We start from the raw sequence: 20,386 nt of genomic DNA on the forward strand, positions 1-20,386 counted from the left end.
CCTTAGGAAGGAAAAAGCAAATGCACAACCCCAGCATGGGGAATAATTGGGTAGGTTGTGGTACTGCTAAGGATCTGGGGGTTACAGTGGACCACGGAATGACTGAGACTCAGCAATGTGATGCAGCCGTGAAAAGGGCTTATAATCTGGGGTGTGTTAACAGGAATGTTGTATGCAAGACATAGAAGGTAATTGACACTGGTGAGGCTACAGCTGGAGGACTATGTCCAGTACTGAGTGCCACACTCGAGGAAAGATGTGGATAAACTGGAGCGAATCTGGAGGAGAGCAAGAAAAATGAGAAAAGGTTTAGAAGACCTGACCTCTGAAGAAAGGTTAAAAAAACTGAGCCTTTAGTCTTGAGAAAAGACCAAGAGGGGACCTGATGACAGTCTTCAGATACGGTAGGGGCTGTTATAAAGAGGACAGGGATCAATCCTTCTCCCTGTCCAGTGAAGGTAGGACAAGGAGTAATGGGCCTCCCCGACCACAAGGGAGATTTAGGCTGGATATTAGGAAAAACGTTCCAACTGTAAGGGGAGTTAAGCCAGGGCCGCCCAGAGGATTCAGGGGACCTGGGGGCTCCCTGTCACCAAATTGACCCCGAGACCTGGCACTTTGATGGGGGATCCCGGAACAGAAGGACCCCCTGCCGCCAAATTGCCGCCTAAGACCTGGATCGGAAGAAGCTCCATAGGCCTGGGCCCTGCGAGAGTTTTCCAGGGCCCCCGGAGTGAGTGAAGGACCCCGGTCCAGGGGCCCCAAAAAACTCTCATGGGGACCCCTGTGGGGCCCGGGACAAATTGCCCCACTTGCCCCCGCCTCTGGGCGGCCCTGAGTTAAGCTCTGGAACAGGCTTCCAAGAGAGGTTGTGGGATCTCTGTCATGGGAAGTGTTTAAGAACAGGCTGGACAAATACCTGTCAGGGATGGTCTAGGTTTACTTGGGCCTGCACAAGTGGCCGGATGTGATGATCTCTCAAGGACCCATCCACATTTCATTGATGATTCTAAAATCGGTACCTTTATGATAATTACAGTAGTGCCTACAGGCCCCACTGTGCTTGGTGCTGTACATACACCCAGTAAGACACACTCCCTGCCCCAAAGAGCTTAAAATTTAAATAGACAAGGTAAGCAACGTACGTGAGGGGCATCAGAGGCCTAGAGAAAAGAAGTAACTTGGCCAAGGTCACCCAGCTGGTGAGTGGCAGAGGTGAGAACTGAATACAGCTCTCCTGAATCCCAGACCACTGCTCTGGCCCCTGGACCACACTGCCAAGGCTGGCGGCCAGTAGGGCTTACTGAGCACTTGAATATTTCTTGGTTATAAAATAATTCTTCTGACTTGAAACCTGCTAATTGTGCAGAGTCTATGTAGCCAGTTGTTCCTGTCCTTGCTACCCTCATAATACCACCTAGCTATTATACGGCACTTTTCATCAGTAGGTCTCAAAGCATCTCGCAAAGGTCCTCAGTATCATTATCCCCATTTTACAGATGGGAAAACTGAGGCACAAGGCAGTGAAGTGACTTGCCCAACAGGGCCGGCTTTAGCAAGTGTGGGGCCCAATTTGTACTCACCCAACAGCGTTCTGGGTCTTCGGCGACACTTTGGCAGCAGGTCCTTCACTTTCTCCAGATCTTTGGTGGCACTCAAGGACCCACTGCCGAAGACTTGGAGAGAGTGAAGGGACCATCGCCGAAGTGCTGCCGAAGACCTGGAGCACCACCAGGTGAGTAAAAATTAAAAAGGCACCAGCGTGGGGCCCTTTTAGGCAGCAGCGCGGGGCCCGATTCAGGGGAATTGGGTGAATTGGCCTAAAGCCGGCCCTGTTGCCCAAGATCACCCAGCAGGGCAGCAGAAGAGCTAGGGGTAGAACCCGGTACTCCTAAGTCTATCCACCCAGTTCTCCTGAGTCTATCCACTAGGCCTCCCTCTTCCATGCCTTCCAAGTCTGTTACACCCAGTCATTACATCTTGTCTCAATTTAGGCCCTGCTCCTGCAGTTAGACCCATTTTAACAGACCCTAAGCCCACCTGGAGCCTTGCTGGCCTCCAGGTGGAGTTTAAGGTGTTGCAATTGTCCTACAACGTCCTAAAATAGTCTGAGAGATGCCCTTCTGCCCCTGCCCTGCTGCCACAGCAGAGGCACCTGAGCTCCCCTGGCACAGAGGAGAGATGATGGCAGGTATTGGCTATGAGACCCACTCCACTCTGTACTTCATTTTGCACGCTGGGCAGAAATAGCCCAACTGTGCTGACCTTCGCCGCGTGCTGCATAGTCCTTGTGGTTGAGCTGCACAGTTGAGAGAGTTGGGGGTGGGGTTACCTATGGGAATTGGAAGGTTTTTAATTGTTTGACTGAAGCGGTGGGGGAAGGTGCTGTAGGTTTGATCCAGTAATGAGAACAGATGGGAAGGGAATCTAGAGCCTGGGGTAGGTGCTCGTTAATGGGTGTTCTTTAAATCTTAACAAGTAGAACAAATGAATCAGTCAAGTGAATAAAGATCTGATTTACCCACCTTCCCTTTCTGTCAGACATTTCACATGCATTTTGACTGAGCCTGAGATTGCCACCGTACTTAACCACAGCAAGAAATCAGTGCATGAGAAATGCAGCTGTAACTTAACTCTTTTTCTGCTTGAACATAGCACCCTTGAGCTGTTGCTGCAGTTGATTGTTACGGAAGTGAACTAATGTGGGATTAGCTGGGGATCTGCTGCATTTTCCCAGGAAATGAGCCTGACCTTACGTTTAGGAACATGGGACAGGAAAGGTCATCAGAAGTCCAGGCACCAACTATCACAGGCAACCCCATCATATTCATAAACTCGTCAAGCTCCATCAGAAATCCATGGGCCCAGTCCTGCAGTTCTTACTCAGCCAACATGCCCATTCACTGCAGTACGATTCTTGCCCAGTCCAGGGGTGCAAATGGGACACTTCTGAACCATAAAGAATCCCACAGCACTTTGCCAACAGAACAAATAGCTGTACAAACACTGGACCAAACTGGGTGAAACTCAGGGCATATCCGTACTACAAACATTACAGTGGCAGGACTGCAACTATGCCATTGTAGATTTACTTAGTGTAGACTGTTTGCAGTCATTTGCTACAGCACCAGAAGGGTTTTTGGCCACTGTAGTAAATCCATCCCCTAGAGCAGCGATAGCTAGGTTGATGGAAGAATTCTTCCATTGCCCCACCGGTGTTTATACAGGGGCTTAACTATATCTCTCAGGGGTATCAATTTCTCTCCCCTGAGCGATGTGGCTAGCTCAAGCTATGTTTTAGATATGTGCCACCTGTAGACCAGGCCTCATGTGCGCTGTAAAAGTTTGATAAAAAAGTGGCATTTGGCCAGACGTGCACCGAGATCCCTTCATTCACTGCTGCAGTGGAGCCATGTCCAGAGCGGCTGAAAAACAGCAGCTGCGTAACAGCACATGGCAAAACCACCTAGGGAGTTTAGGGCAGAAAGGGAAGAAGACTAGCAGGCGAGCACTGAGACTCTGAGCCATACTCATGCAGTGCAGATGTGAGCAGCATTCACACTGCACTAGCCAAACGCTCAAAGATATATCCCAACATGCACGGGGGGCAGGGTATAAACTCTCTCTTTCTATTTATACTGTGCTCGAAGACAGCAGCTGTAGGATGGAGTCTCTCTTTTATCTGTACCCCAGGCTGCAGGGGGAAGTTCCCTGGGATATTACGAACACTTGATCCTAGTGAAGCTACAGCCGGAAGATATAATTTAGCCTGATGACCAGGGTAACGCCTTTGGTTTTACGGGTCTTGATTCAGCAAGACAAGGTGGGCAAGGTAATAGCTTTTATTGGATCAGCTTCTGATGGTGAGAGAAACAATTGTTTCTCTTTGATATCCTGGGACTGGCAGGGCTACAGCTGCACTGCAAACAACAATGGCAGGTATCTAATTTTGATCCAGCAAAGCATTTATGCCTTTGCTTAAGTTGTAATGACTTCAATGGGACTTCAGGTTAAACATATACTTAAGTGCTTTGCTGAACTGGGATGAACTGAAGCACTTGCTGAACAAGGTCACAGAGACTGGCCCGTGATACCACTCCAGTTTTTTTAATTACTATTCCCTTCCCTTTCAGTGAAGCCTATTATAGATTTGGTTAGTGTAGGCTGTGTGCTGAATGGGCTACTCTCTAGGGCTTGTCTACACATCGGCATTTTCCAGAGGAAGGTAGGGTGTGAATTTAAAGCAGATTAACTATTCCTGATTAATGTCACATGTGGATGCTCTTATTCCCAACAAGGCAAATATCCCATCACCCCCCTCCCCTCTCACTGCTCCCAGTTTAGTCTCTGATTTTTTTTCCAGATAATCTCATTATTCTGGGGTCTGACTCCTGAATGTGATGTGTTTGAGGCTGACAGGACTGAGCAGGATTCTGTGTCCCACCAGAGTCACTGAGAGCAACAGCAGGCAAGGAGCCCTGCTGCTGGTTGTTTTGATTTGGTTCAGGTTCAGATTCAGTTACATTCAATATGTTCCGTTTCATTTCCAGTTCTGGCCACCCAAAGAAACACAAACAGAAGTTCAGGCACTGGTTTAAATCCTATTTTAATCTCGGTGGAGGTAAACTGATAAAAGAGAGCTGCAACTTCAAATGAAAATGGGTTTGATTTTGACTGTTTGTTTATTTTTAACTTTAACTTTACATGAGAGTTTTCCGAGTGTTTTGTGTTGTCAGAAAAACATGATTTTTGTAATGAGCAATTTGTTTGAATCACCTAAAATAACATCTTTAAACATTTGCTTCTTCCTATTGGACTCAGCAGTGAAAAGATACTTTTGAGGCCTGGGAACTTTCTTTCAACACTCACTTGTGTTGCTCAAACTGCCCAGACAATTTTTGCCCATTGATACAGCTTGGGCATGACCTTGTAAACTGGAGTAATAGTAATAGGATGAAATTGAATAGTGAAAAGTGCAAGGTCATGCATTTAGGGATTAATAACAAGAATTATTGTTATAAGCTTGGGAGGCATCAGTTGGAAGTAACAGAGGTGGAGAAGGACCTTGGAGTATTGGTTGATCACAGGATGACTATGAGCTGCCAATGTGATATGACCATTAAAAAAGCTAATTCGGTCTTGGGATGCATCAGGCGAGGTATTTCCAGCAGAGATAAGGAGGTGTTAGTATCGTTATACAAGGCACTAGTGAGACCTCATCTGGAATACTGTGTGCAGTTCTGGTCTCTCATGTTTAAGAAGGATGAATTCAAACTGGAACAGGTACAGAGAATGGCTACTAGAATGTTCTGAGGAATGGAAAACCTGTCTTATGAGACCCAAAGAGCTTGGCGTGTTTAGCCTAACCAAAAGAAAGTTGAGGGGGGATATGATTACTCTTCATAAAATATATCAGAGGGATAAATATTAGGGAGAGAGAGGAATTATTTAAGTTTAGTACCAACGTGGACACAAGAAGAAATGAATATAAACTGGCTATCAGGAAGTTTAGACTTGAAATTAGACAAAGTTTTCTAACCATCAGAGGAGTTAAGTTCTGGAACAGCCTTCCAAGGGGAGTGGTGGGGGCAAAAGACATATCTGGCTTTAAGACTAAACTTGATAAGTTTATGGAAGGGATGGTATGATGGGATAGCCTAATTTTGGCAATTAATTGATCTTTGATTATTAGCAGGTAAATATGCCCAGTGACCTGTGATGGGATGTTAGATGGGGTGGGATCTGAGTTACTACAGAGAATTGTTTCCTGGGTGCTGGCTGGTGAGTCTTGCCTACATGCTCAGGATTTAGCTGATCGCCATATTTGGGGTCAGGAAGGAATTTTCCTCCAGGGCAGATTGGCAGAGGCCCTGGAGGTTTTTCGCCTTCCTCTGCAGCATGGGGCATGGGTCACTTGCTGGAGGATTCTCTGCAGCTTGAGGTCTTTAAACCACAATTTGAGGACTTCAGTAACTCAGACATAGGTTAGGGGTTTGTTACAGGAGTGGGTGGGTGAGATTCTGTGGCCTGCATTGGGCAGGAGGTCAGACTAGATGATTATAATGGTCCCTTCTGATCTTAAAGTCTATGAGTCTATAAGAGTGCCTTATTCTGAATTAGGTAAAAGCACTGTGGATTAAGCTAGTTCAGAATAAGATGCTCTTATTTTGGAATTACAGCGTCCATCTATGGAGTCAATCAGGAATAATGCCCCATGCAGACAAGCCCTAGGAGTTAGACAAAGGAAGGATGGACCAGTGGTTAGGGCACTAGTCTAGGGCCTGCGAGATCTCAGTTCATCTCTGTTGCCCCAGGGACTTTCTTTGCGACCTTGTAGAAATCACTCTGTTTTTCTGTGCCTCAGTTTCCCGTCTGTCAAATCTCACAGTGGATGAGGATAAAGCCATCAAAGATTGTGAGGTGCTCAAATACCTTGGTAATGGCCTCCTTAGAATGACCGAAGATGGAGAAGACAGGCTCAAGTGGGAAGCCCTAGGATGGGGTTTCTATTTTATTTTAACGCTGCTGCTGGTGAACATTGCAAAAGACGCTGCTTTGTTTTTTGCAGGGCGCTATTAACCATGGATTCCAGCTGCACCCGCAATCTACTAGATACTGTCCACACACAGGATAATTGTCACTGCCCTTGAGAGCTCACAGTCTGAGGAGACAAGGACAGAACATACAATCGACATATGTCTTTTAAGAAAAATATTAAATGACTAGCAGGGAGTTGAATGGAGAAGGATGGTGGCCCAGTGGCCTGGGGTGAGAGGAGATTAAAAGACAGCACGGAAAAAATGCAGAGAGGTGCTGTCTTTTACTATGAGTTAGCACAGCTTCTGGTGCAATAGAGCCTGGACCTCAGCTGGCCCCACTAGAATTTGAATAATGAGTGTGGAGGAAAAAACAAAATTGAGCATTAAGATCAACATCAGGGATGGAGTGGAGGGCTCAGGGGGCGAGGAGACCTGATGAGAGACCCGCTCTGAGCTGTTGGCAATGGGGAGAAGGCTGAGAACTTTCAGCTGGCCTGGAAGCAGTGCTCATGCAAGTGAAAGGATCCAGAGAGGGGGTGGGACGTGGTCAGATGGACAGGTGAGGAAGATAATGTTGACGGCTGCCCTTTGGATGGACTACGGGAGTCAGTGTGACTGGAGACAATGGAAAAGGAAAACAATGCTGGAGAAATGGCCCACAGAAAGGATGTTGCATTAAGCAGGCAACGCTGCTGCACAAAAAGGCAAATGCTACACTGGGTTGTATTATGTGTAAAACAAGTGAGGGAGTTATTCCACTCTAGGCAGCCTCACTACGATGCCATTAGAATATGGAGCTCCGCAGCTCACCAGATACAAGCCTGACAAATTGGAGAGGTTTCCGAGGCGAGAGACAAAAATGATCAAGGGGCCGGAAAAACAACCTGCCATGGGAGGTTAGGAAGAATTGAGCAGGTGCAGTTTGGAGAAAGACAGAGGGGGATACATGAAGCTGTCCAGCTGTGATACAGAGGACAGGGCACCATTATTGTCATTCAGCAAGATGTGCACAAAACACAGCTGAAATGGGCTTCAGATGCAGCCGGGAAAATTCAGGTTAAACGGGAGGAAGTGTTTTATGGACCACGCTCACTCAGTTACACCCAGGCAACTCCGAACAAAGACGGGGCATAGCTGAGAGCAGGATTTGTCTGTGAAACTAAAAAAGAGCAGCTAGATAATAGAACCAGGTGCCCAGAGGGCCACTGAACAACCATCTCTCCAAAGATTCCTGGCTCGAGAAATAGGCCCAGCTCCTCAAAAGGTATTTAGGCATCTAATTCCCATCCATTTCAATGGGAGTTAGGTGCCTGGATACCTTCGAAGATCCATGCTGCAATGTCTTCAGTCATTTTACGATCCTGAGCAGGGGAAGGGTTTAAAGTCAATGAAACCCATTTCCTGGCCAGCCATGTCAGGGCAGTGGACAGAGTCTGGTGCACTTCCCGTGGCTTGGGCTTTTTGTACACACCAAGCATGCTGATGGTGGGAATATCCAGGGTGTGTTCTGCTTCTTTTTCCCCAAGAATGTGCAAGTATCTGAGCAAAGGAGATGTGGGATCCATTGAGGCAATTTTACTGTTCATCTTCTTGGAAGGTCCGGTGCCCTACCTCCTGCTAGAGGTGGCTTCTCGTGGGAGAGCACTGACTATTTTACAGTGAGACACATGCTCTTCCCTTCGATGATGTAAAATAGAGGACAGCTTTGAAATCCACATCAAATACGCCTTCGGGGTGCGTATTACTGGAAGACTGGATGGTAAAATGTTTGGGCATGGCCATTAGAGGTGTTCACCTCATGGTGGCTGGTTCAAATGCTGCCTGTGTGGGTAATGATGGCGAGTGCGAAATGAACACTAACTGAGTGGGTGCCCTCGTCCTACTTCATAATGAAAAGGGGTTTGCAGCCTTAAAACAATCATCCTCGTTGGTTGTCTCCTCAGAGACATCCAGGGCGGAGGAGGATTGGGTCACGAATGCTGGCACAGTGACACTATAATCCCACCCCATAAGAGCTGGTTGTGGAGTCACAGGGTGGCGTGGAAAAGCCTGCACTGCTAGTGACTGTCCTGGGACACTGTGGTGAAAACACACAGGATTTCTGTCTCGTAGGTTTGCTGAGCCCAACAGCTTTTGCGAGCATGTGGGAGACAAAATATACCGAGCAGCCAATAGCACCATTCTTGGGACACAGAAATACATGTGGATAAAAGGGGGAGAGACATGCACATCAGTTTACAATGCGACAATCGTAGCTTAAGAGCATCATGCAATTGCCCTATAGCTGGGGAACAATAGCTGGAGTGCTGGATGGATGTCCAGCTAATGATGAACATATATAGTGTTTGAGTGGTTAACAGTGCACGTTACATGACACAATCTAGGACAGTCCTTCCACTCCGGGACCTGCCGCCGAAGTGCCCCAAAGACCCGCGGTGGGTCCTAGCTTGGAAGGACTCCTTGCTGCAGTGCTGGGTCTTCGGCCGCAAGGGCCCCCCACTGCTGAAGATCCCAGGCCCCCTGAATCCTCTGGGCGGCCCAGCTATCACTGAGATGCAGTTGTTCACCTCTTAGGAGATTGTAAGAGTGGGACTTCAAGCCACAGGAAGGCTCTTCATTGCTGCAAGATTTTGCCTAGGAACCTATTTGTGCAATGTCTCCTGTGTTTCCTGTGCTCTGATTAGAGACAGGCAAAGAGCAGACAGTCTCAGTTAAAGACCTGCTACTGATCAGCAACTACACCTGCTTTTCTTAACCGGCAGCCTCATTTCTGCAGAATAAACAACGTGCCCCACCACCATGGATGTTCGGTAGCATTCTCATTGCCTACAGAATCAAGGGCAGATCCTCTTTCAGGGGGTGTATCTTTCCTTCACAAAGCAGAGAAAGTTCTATTTTACTTCAGCTTCTCAGGACAGTGGAGTTTTCCATTAACATTGCCTAAAGATGCAGCTTGCTGTAAGCACGCCTAGCAGTCTGGCACACTAACGATGGTCAAACATTTAATCTCTCTACCTAAGTTGATTATACTTATAGTAGATAGAAAGTGCTCCTAAGCACTGGTTTGGCTGGCATACTGGAGAACGGTTTTCCATCATTCACACGTATGTCTAGAGTGCCCATCGCTAATGCATGGAAGAGGTAAAGCTGGTCAAACAGTATTGTTGAACATTTGAGAAATTTAGGCCTTGCTTTTGGCTCATGAGCCATTCCTGTGACTGTATTTGTTATTCAGAAGTATGTGCTAACTAACTTGACTATGTACATTCCATGCTATTGGCTGTTTCCCAAACAGTTCATTTCTAATAGTCATGGTCTGTGGTGGGTGATTGGTCACAGGTTATATTTCCTGCTCTCCAACGAGGCAGAAGAAATTTTTCCAAACATGAGAATAATGACTGATAAATAGAAAATGATGCTCTTCCAGATATAACTTGGGGGTTTCACAAACATTTTCCTAATATTCGCTAGCGGTAAAAATGACCCTGTGAAGATCCGCAAATCAAACTCAACGCATTAGTTCACAAAGGTATTCACAAATCTGTCCCTTAAGTGTTCATGCCGGCTTTATCCAGGCCCAAGATTATAGCTGCTCACATTCACATTGTTACATTCACAGTATACACACCAAGTAGTTAGATAAAAACAAACTATTCTTGCTGAAAGCTTGTGCCATAACCAGGAGCGCCGCCAGCTTTTTTGGTGCCCTAGGCGGCGGAAGGTCCCGCCCCCAAAATGGTGCCCCCGACAGAAGCGGCGGAAGGTCCCACCCCCGAAATACTGATGACAAATGGGGCGGCCAAAGATCTGGCCGCCACGGTCACTGCTCCCCAAATGTTAGTGCCCTAGGCAACCACCTAGGTCGCCTAATGGGTTGTGCCCGCCCTGGCCATAACACCACTTTATTTCATAGAATTCAGAACAATAAGCAGAGAGAGACAAAGCAGACTGCTCCCTAAAACAGAGGTACAACTCACCCCCACTTTACTTGAAGCTGGCTCTCTGCAGAACTGATTCTAATTGCAGGCTTCCCTACACAGGCCCCTGCCTGCAAGCAGGACCAGGAAACCACTTACGAATAAAAGTGACAGCTTGTCATTTGAACATGCTACATGCACAACATTCTCCATGAAAGGCACAGCCACACCGGGTTCTGTTCTGCTTCCCTGAAGTTCTAGGAAGGGTTGTTTTAGTGGTGATGTTAGGAGAGAGTGAGAGCAGGTGGCAAAGGCTCTGACTTCACCAATGATGAAAAGAACAGGACAAAGTCTCACACATACACAATGCAAGCTTCCGCTTTGCTTTTCTCTTGTGAGATTATTTTTGGCCAGAGGTTTATAGGATGCTCAGAATAATATTCCATCTCCTCCCATCCCCCAGAGCCTTGGAGTCTCCTATTGCAGCCAATGTAGTATTGGAGGAGACAGCACTGCCTGTATTTTGAGGGGACTACACATTGAGTGGCTGTGGATTATTTTTTTTTTTAAATGCACCATTTGCAAACAACAGCTGTGATTCCAGGTAGCTCAAGGCTGCAGAGTTCATGGCGTGAAGTAAAGCTGTCAGCATCTCACAGAAAAGGCAGGAGGAAAGAGTTGTTTTTAAAAACTGGTGAACTTTACGGTACATTTACTAAAGCAAAGCCCATTAAGCTGAGTTGCAGTCCCAGGGGGATATTGGAAACTATGTTCATGGCAGGTTCAACTTTCAAGCTGGCCCAGCTTCCAGGATGACTAGCCAGAATAGAAGGGTCATTGGGAGCAATGTAAGGAGAAGGAATCTACACAATGGAGATGGTTGCACAGTGTGAACTTTCTCTGACATGGAATCAGAAGGGCGGTGTAATCCTGGAAAACTGGCAGAGATGATCAGCAGCTACAAGTGATATAGAAAAGAGGCATTCATTAGAGGTGAGAGGAAGGACAGCCTTATGGTTAAGACACTGGATACAGAAGATCTGGCTTCTATTCCAAGCTCTGGAACAGACTCCCTGTCTGACCTTGGGCCAATCACAATCTTGCCTGAGCCTCCATTCTCCAGCAGTAAAATGGAGACAGTACATCCTTCCTGCATCCCTCTAGTCTATTTAGATCATCAGCTTGACAAGACATGGACTGCCTCACACACTGGGTTTATACGGCGCCATATGGCCCTGATCACAGTTAAGGCTTCTATGTGCTCACCATCATCATCATGCAAACCCTAAAGGGCCAAAGACTCTCTGAAAATTGTGTGCAACCCAGCTCCATCTCTAGTTAGATCCTTAAGGTGCTCTGGTTGGATATCTAATTTATGTTGATCATTGGCAATCTTATGCCACCAAATTTTCTGGAGACCATGTGATCACTGGCCATGAAGTGGCCTTCCCTGGTAAATTCCTGCCTCTAGGTGCCACTGTAATAGAAAAATAAACAACCAAGGATGAGAATCCTCATGACTGTGTTTGATGAGGAGTCGGGAGGTTTGGGGGGAACCCGGGCCCACCTTCTACTCCTGGTTCCAGCCCAGGGCCCTGTGAATTGCAGCTGTCTAGAGTGCCTCCTGTAACAGCTGCATGACAGCTACAACTCCCTGGGCTACTTCCCTATGGCCTCCTCCCAACACCTTCTTTGTCCTCACCACAGAACCTTCCTCCTGATGTCTGATAACGCTTGTACTTCTCAGTCCTCCTGAAGTGTGTCTACTCACTCTCAGCTTCTTGTGCCTCTTGCACCCAGTTCCTCACACACACTTCTTCTCCTCTGGCCCGTTCTGGCCTGACTGGAGTGAGCCCTTTTATAGCATCAGAGGGGCCTTAATTAGAGTCAGGTGCTTAACGGCCTCATCTGACTCTTAGCAGGTTAATTGGAGTCAGGTGTTCTCATTAGCCTGGAGCAGCCCCTGCTCTGGTCAATCAGGGAACAGAAAACTGCTTATCCGGTGGCCAGTATATCTCCCTTCTACTACTCTGCTGTTTCCAGCTGGCCTGGGTCTGTCACAACCTACAGAAAGGCCTCTGATAGCACAGTAAAAAGAAAAAAAATAAAAATCCTCATTCGAGAATATCCATTTCCTGCATATACTGGGCAAGGACAGGCGCATTTCACCATTTCTGCACCCAGTATTACTTATACAAATTCACTTGTTAACTCGAGGGTAATGTAACCGCTAGATTGCAGAATCTGGCCCTGCATCCCTGAAGAATAGGCTCTCAGTCTCCATAAAGGAAGGTAAATGCTTCCCCATTATTGCCTTTCATGAAGCAAAACTACTCTCAACGTCCACATTGTCCACTGTCTGAACTACGCATAATTGTATGTAAATGACTTTTAGGAAGAGCTCTTTTCAAAAGAGTCCATTGAAGGGATTTTGGTGCATAATAAAAAGCATGTGACACGCACATAGCGGGCTGAACAGGAACACGGGACAGACCTCTGTGTATTCCCTTTGCGAAGACCAGCATAGTGAGGCTGCAATCAGTTTGATTGCTATTTTCTGAACTGTAGATAAATGGCTGGGGGCGGGGGGGGCATGTTTTTACTGCAAATTTTCATCATCTTTAATGGAGTCAGATTGACAGCCCCAGGGAGCTGGTGTCCTGTATTTATCCCACAGAACAGGAACAGCGTAGGCCTCAATACAGCAAGCATCTCCTGCACTACCAACACAAGAGCAGGATTTGATTTCTGTGACCCATTCAGTCCTCTGCGCCTCTGCTGAGAATGCCAGTAATGATGCTATACTGGTGGTGAGGTTGGGATTATTTTTGGCACTCCAGACACCTGTCCACAGTTAGGTACTTACCTGAGACCCCCCACAAATCATCTCATCTAATCCACCGAACAGCCATTGCAAAGCAACATTATAGCATTGGCAGTGCAGGGCATGGCTCTGTTTTCCAGAATTCTTCTAAGCAGCAGCACTGGTCTCTTTCCATCAATTTTCAAACCTCATTTGGACATCTCTCTTCTTTGTCTTAATTTCTCTCCTCATTAGAGAAATAAAGTTTAGAATAAAGTTTAGAAATCCTGGCTTCTGAAGAAAGGTTAAAAACCTTGGTCAAGTTTGGTCTTGAGAAAAGGAAACTGGAGGGTACCTGATAACAGTCTTCAAGTATGTTCAGGGCTGTTATAAAGAGGATGAGGATCACTTGTTCTCCATAGCACTGAAGGTAGGACAAGAAGTAATGGGCTTAATCTGCAGCAAGGGAGATTTAGGTTTGATATTAGGGAAAACTCTCTAACTCTAAGGGAAGTTAAGCTCTGGAATAGGCTTCCAAGGGAGGTTGTGGAATCCCCGTCATTGGAGGTTTTAAGAACAGGTGGGACAAACACCTGTCAGGGATGATCTAGGTTTACTTGGTCCTGCCTCAGTGCAAGGGATGGTCTAGATGACCTTGAGGTCCCTTCCAGCCCTACATTCTATGATTCTAAGACACTCTTCACTCTTGGGGATAGGCTTTCCATGTCCCGAGCACCAGCACAGCAGGAGTGTCTGTTACAGCTATCCTCTATTCCATTTTGTTTCTTACAGCTGTCCCCAGACTCCATTTTGTTTTCTGTTCTCCTGTGGTCGCCCTTCCCTGGCTGTTAAGTTGTTTACCAGGGCCACTGCCCTTCTCAAAGGGAGGGCCCCTTAAGTTGTTTAACAAGAGCCATTGCCCTTCTCAAAGGGATGGCCACTTGTGCTGCGTGCTAAGTGGGACCACTGCCCTGTTCAAAGGGTTAGTCCTGTTATCACCTCGTTAAGCCTGGGCTTGGTGTAGGGTAGGCAATGTCCAGAGCTGCAAGACCTAATGTGTTTTTAAGATCCTGGGCATGAGTCATAGGCCTCATGTGCTCTTGAGTCACCTATTGCACAGGACTATGTCCAGGCATGTCTCTGGGCTTACCTTCAGTTTTTTCCCTGTGCACCCTCCCCTGTGACAGAGGGAGCCTATCAGGATTACTGGCGGGAAACAGCCCAAGTTTGCCTTTAAAACGAGACATTTTTGAAACACACCTCAGAAAGGTTCCTGCATTGCTGCCTGGTCTGATCAGCCAGTGGTTCTGAGGGGTCCTTTCTCCGCTCTCTTTTTACTTTTGAGGTACCCTCATTTTTTGAACGCCCCCCCCCCCACGAAGAACGAATTGCTACCTGAGAGATCTCCTGATTATTGAGACTGTACCGAGCCCTCCTTGCCTCTTCTGATGTTGCTGCTGCTTCTGCCTTTGCTGCTGCCTTGGGGACTGGTAAGAATCCCTCTGTAAAACTTTCTATACTTTTATTTTATTATTTTAGCTGCTGGCTCTGTTTCCCCAGCACACAGACTCAAGCTAAACCTTGGTCTGTGTCTTAAAACCTCTCTTAAACTCCAGGGCTCTTTGCCGCTAAAAATAAGTTTGTGCCGCTGCTAAGCTCTGCTCCTGTGGGCTTTGCCTTGGGGCTCTCTGCTTTCAGCTATATCCACCGCTGTAGCCACCATCCCTTGGCTTCCTTGGGAGCTGGGTCCTGGACACATACCACTCTGCCCTCTGTAACCTCCCCATAGCATAAGGTGCACCATACGTCTTGGTTTTTTTAGTTTAATAAGTCATAGTTTGTTAAGATTGTAGAGCTTGTAAGTTTCAACTGCCTTGTTATAGTTTACTGTTTTGTTGCTCCGTATAGTTGCTTGTTATAGCTTTGCTTAGAATTGTGATATTTGTTGTTTTGCCTAGTCGTTGGTTAAGATAGATAAGGTTTTTTGCTGCTTAAATTTGCCTTCCTGCTGTCCCGATCTCTCCCTGAACTTTCCCGTGTCTGTTTTTCCCTCGCTCCAATCTCCCCCTCTGTGTGCTCCTCCGTGTCTCCCTGTTACAACCCTTTGCTGCTTTTCCCCCTGCATCTGCACTCTCTCCGAACTTCCCAACTCCTTGCTGCTCCCCCCCCCCGCGTCTGCATCACCCTCCGAACTTCCCAAACCCCTTGCTGCTTCTCCCCCTGTGAAACTTCCCAAACCCTTTGCTGTTTTTTTTACCTTTGTTTTTGGTGTCCGCTTGTTGCTTAAACCTCTCTCTAGCCCTTCTTTACGCTTCTCCGCTGCCCCTCCCCTACCAAAGATCACCATCACACTGCTCCGTTGTCCTCACCCTGCAGGGCTTCAGAGTCTCTCGCTGCTTCCAGCCGCTCGTCTGCATACCACTAATCATTCACCCCCCCCTCCTGTTTCTTAACCCAGCCTTTATATTGATATTGTATTGTTGTACTGTAACTCACATTTTACTTGTGATTATAACACCCCATTGGTTGCCTCCACTTTTCTGATATACTTTGTATTTACATTGATGCCACTGTGTTACATTGTGTATCTAGCTATTAACTCATATAGAAGCTACCATTTTATTTTGCATTTCTTTTGGGTACGCTTTGCATTTCCACACTGTACCTAGAGTTGCTTATTGATTGTACTGTATCCCATTGTGCTGAACCCCACTTGCTGTACCCCACTATTAGAACTCCCTACACTGTTCAATAAGAAACCCCCCCTCACATCGTTGTCTATTGTAAACACCCTATACACCCCATCCCATCGTATTTCATTATTAAATTCCCACCACTTCCTTTTTTTTCTTTAATAAAGAAATTAATTGGAACCCCAGCTGTATGGTAATTGCTCCCCAAGATCCCATATACCTGCAGGCAGGGACAAGGAGAAGCAGGCTCAGGCTTGTTGCCACAACATCCTTCTCCTAGGCAGGTGGTCAGGAGCAAGTGGGATGGGATGGGGCAAGGTGGCTGTGCCACGCACTGTCATAGGCCTAGTCCCTCCACAGCTCCCCCTTGGGATGGGCGGGGGTCCAGAAGGGATGTGGACAAATTGGAGAGAGACCAGTGGAGGGCAACAAAAATGATTAGGGGGCTGGGGAACATGACTTATGAGGAGAGGCTGAGGGAACTGGGATTGTTTAGTCTGCAGAAGAGAAGAGTGAGGGGGGATTTGATAGCAGCCTTCAGCTACATGGAGGGGGGGTTCCAAAGAGGATGGAGCTTGGCTGTTCTCAGTGGTGGCAGATGACAGAACAAGGAGCAATGGTCTCAAGTTGCAGTTGGGGAGGTCTAGGTTGGATATTAGGAAACACTTTTTCACTAGGAGGGTGGTGAGGCACTAGAATGGGTTACCTAGGAAAATGGTGGAATCTCCATCCTTAGAGGTTTTTAAGCTCAGGGCTTGTCTACATCAGAAAGTTGCAGCGCTGGTGAGGGAGTTACAGAGCTGCAACTTAGGAGGTGTACACATCTGCAGGGCACCACCAGCGCTGCAACTCCCTGTTTGCAGCGCTGGCCGTACTCCCGTTTTGTCTCGGGTGTAGAGGATCCAGCGCTGGTGATCCAGCGCTGGTAATCAAGTGTAGACACTTACCAGCGCTTTTCTTGACCTCCGTGGAATAAGCAGGTATCCCAGCATACCTGAGGAAGCCTCTGGTAATCAAGCTGGTCTCCTTCCCCGGTTTGCTCTCGCGTTCCCCGAACCCCGAGCAAGCAGGTCTCCTTCCCTGCGGTTTGCAGGGGGGTTCCGGGAACGCGAGAGCAAACCGCGGCGAAGCTGGTCTCCTTTCCCGGTTTGCTCTCGCGTTCCCGGAACCCCCGAGCAAGCAGGTCTCCTTCCCTGCGGTTTGCTGGGTGGTTCGGCGAACGCGAGAGCAAACCGGGGAAGGAGACCAGCTTCGCCGCGGTTTGCTCTCGCGTTCCCCGAACCACCCTGCAAACCGCAGGGAAGGAGACCTGCTTGTTCGGGGAACGCGAGAGCAAACCGCGGCGAAGCTGGTCTCCTTTCCCGGTTTGCTCTTGCGTTCGCCGAACCACCCTGCAAACCGCAGGGAAGGAGACCTGCTTGCTCGGGGGTTCGGGGAACGAGAGAGCAAACCGGGAAAGGAGACCAGCTTCCCCGTGGTTTGCTCTCGCGTTCCCCGAACCTCCCTTGAAGCCGCCCAACAGCGCTGCAGTGTGGCCACATCTAACACCACTTGCAGCGCTGGTTGCTGTAAGTGTGGCCACTCTGCAGCGCTGGCCCTATACAGCTGTACTAATACAGCTGTAACAACCAGCGCTGCAAAATTTTAGATGTAGACATGGCCTCAGGCTTGACAAAGCCCTGGCTGGGATGATTTAGTTGGGGTTGGTCCTGGTCCTGCTTTGAACCGGGGGTTGGACTAGATGACCTCCTGAGGTCTCTTCCAAACCTAATATTCTATGATTTATCCATTAGGCCACAACTCACACTAACTAAGATAAACAGCGTAAGAGGACTGTCTGGGTGATCTTTTCACCTTCCACTGAAAGGAATTGTCCCAAATGCACACATTCTGTTTCTTTTCCACCACAGGACCTTCAATCCTAGGCTTCCAAACAGGGCAGAACATAGCCTGCAGCTTCCCTCCTCCATCCAGCTCACTATCTCCATTACTGCCTGTTCCTGCCATGTTACCAAGTCAATTATCTCACGGGCCCACCAAGTGGCACTAATCCTGATTGATTCCGGTTTAGTCTGTAGTCTTTTCTACTCTGCAGCAGCCTCGTGCCACAGGGTGGGCAGAATCAGACTCTTCAGCAAATGCTGGTTCCTGTGTTCATTTTCGGATAAGAGTTGAGAGCTCTTGCTACACAAATGGGGCATCCTCCAGGAGATGCGGTCTTCTGCCAGCATTGGTTCTTTCCGTGCAGTCCCCTTGTTACACTTTAGATAAATAAATACATTAGAGGTAATAGGGTTTAGCCATTTTAATGACAAAGTCATGTGCATAGTTATTAATATGCAAATTCTGAAAAAAATCTCATTAACTCCCAAGTCTTTAACCTCCCAACGTTTTTAGGATTAGTCTTCAAAAGCAATCTTCTCTGTCTCCCCATTTGATGGCATTTTTTCCAGACAGAGGAGCCTCTCCCTGAAATTTACCAAGCGTCTCATTTCCACTGCCTTTGATCTACTCCTACTTTGCATTTCTATAACACTTCTGAAGTGAGGATCTCAAAGCGCTTTGCTGACATTAACCAAGGGCTTGTCTGCTTTGGAAGCAGATTAAGCTCAAAAGCAGTCGGCGAGCAGAATAAGAGTGTCCCCACAGGGAGTTAGTAGGAAATAGCTATTACACGTCAAATTCACACCACAATGGAATTTGCAACGCCTGTCTTGCATAGACAGGCCCTACGGGCTCCTTTACATATGGCATTATTCCTGCTTCACTGTTCCTGATTAATTTCATGTGTGGACACTCTGATTCCAGAATAACAGTGTCTTGTTCCTGTTCAGCTTCACCCACTTTGAAAGCAGGTTAAAGCTAAACCTACAAGGCAAGTGATAAAAGCAATCATTTTGCCCAGCACTGGGGTCAATAAAGCCGAGCGACACTATACAATAGGTCAGGATAGAAACGAAAGACTAGTGTTGTGTCCAGCTGAAACTGCCAGGGGAATTATAACAGACTGTATGCCGTGAATCACCTGCACTGGAATGTGACTAAGAGTGCTAGTTCATATTTGTACTCTTACAAACATTGCCCAGGGGTCTTTGAGGACAACTGGTCAGGACCACAGCTTAATGACTCGTCTGAAAGGCAGCCCCTCCACTGGCCCAAAGCTGGAGCTCTGAGTGCTGATTCAGAGAGAAGAATGCCAGCTGTTGCACTACCTGTACCAAATTCCTGCAGAACCTCAATGGTTCTTAGAGGTCACACATCCAAGAGCCCTTCCAACCCAACCCTGCCTCCCTTCCAACCCAACCCTGTCTTCCTTAGCTTGTTCGTTATATGTAACCTAGGCATTTAGAGCCCGACCTTGCACCCTTAAGGCAAACATTTGCCTTGATAGTTTTCTCTACCTTTCTCCGCCTGCACTGGTGGGAGTAAGAGAAATATTTTAGAGCAGCGGTTCTCAACCTGTGGCCCAGTCAGAGCACAGCTGCGGCCCATGTGGCATCCTCAGGGCCATACAGATAGTATTGGATGCAACCCACGATGGTAAATAGGTTTAGAGCAACAATTTAATATAGGGGCCTTCTGCAAGATGCAAAGAATAAAGCCCCCCAACACTGACGTCAACGGATCTCGGATTCAGAACAAAGGAGGGTTACGGGTAGTAAAGACATGGCAGTGCCTAATGGCAGGCGGGGTGATGCACTAGGGAGGAGAAAATCCTGTTGGGGAATGTCGGGCAGAGGACAAAGGCAGCCTGGGATGAAGCTTGGTGGCAAGGTCTCATTTCCATGGAGCCTAGGCACAGAAGAATTCAACTACAAATCCCTGGCACTCAGAAGAACTCAGCTAGGAGCTGCATTTGTCCTGCCAGTGAATGCATAATAGATCTCTCTGGAGCTCTCAGGGCCCATAACAGGGCAGTCTTACCTAGTGGTCGGAGCTGGGGGTGGTGTTGGAGTCGCAGTCAGGAGTCAGGTTGTGACAGAGCCTGTCTCAGTTTCCCTTTGTCCTCCCCTGAAAAGAATACTCTCAGTGTCAGACTCAAAGCCCACCTCTGGGTGTAATTTATTGGTACACACCAGTTCAGCAGTTCCCTGGAAGCCTGGTAGAACAATTTTCCACAGTAATCATGCGAAGTACAGCAGATTTTCCATTGCCCTCTCTGGGGATACCACCTCCAGGTCACCCCCCTGAGAATTAATAGCATCACCCTGATTCCAGGGTACCACTCCCCAACCCTCCCTGCCTGAACTTGACCAGTCTTCCTGCAGCTCTCTGCCCCAAGGGCTCCCCCTCCTATAATGTTCCTCTCCTCCAGGCCTGTCAGGGAGAGCCACCCTCCCGCAACAACCCTCTTGCTTCTGGGCTCAGCTTCCCTGACCACTCTGGATCTTCCCTTTCTGCCCAGGGGGCACTGCCTGACATGCTCACTCGCCA

The sequence above is a fragment of the Gopherus flavomarginatus genome, chromosome 3, assembly GCF_025201925.1.
Source record: "Gopherus flavomarginatus isolate rGopFla2 chromosome 3, rGopFla2.mat.asm, whole genome shotgun sequence".
Lineage (NCBI taxonomy): Eukaryota > Metazoa > Chordata > Testudines > Testudinidae > Gopherus > Gopherus flavomarginatus.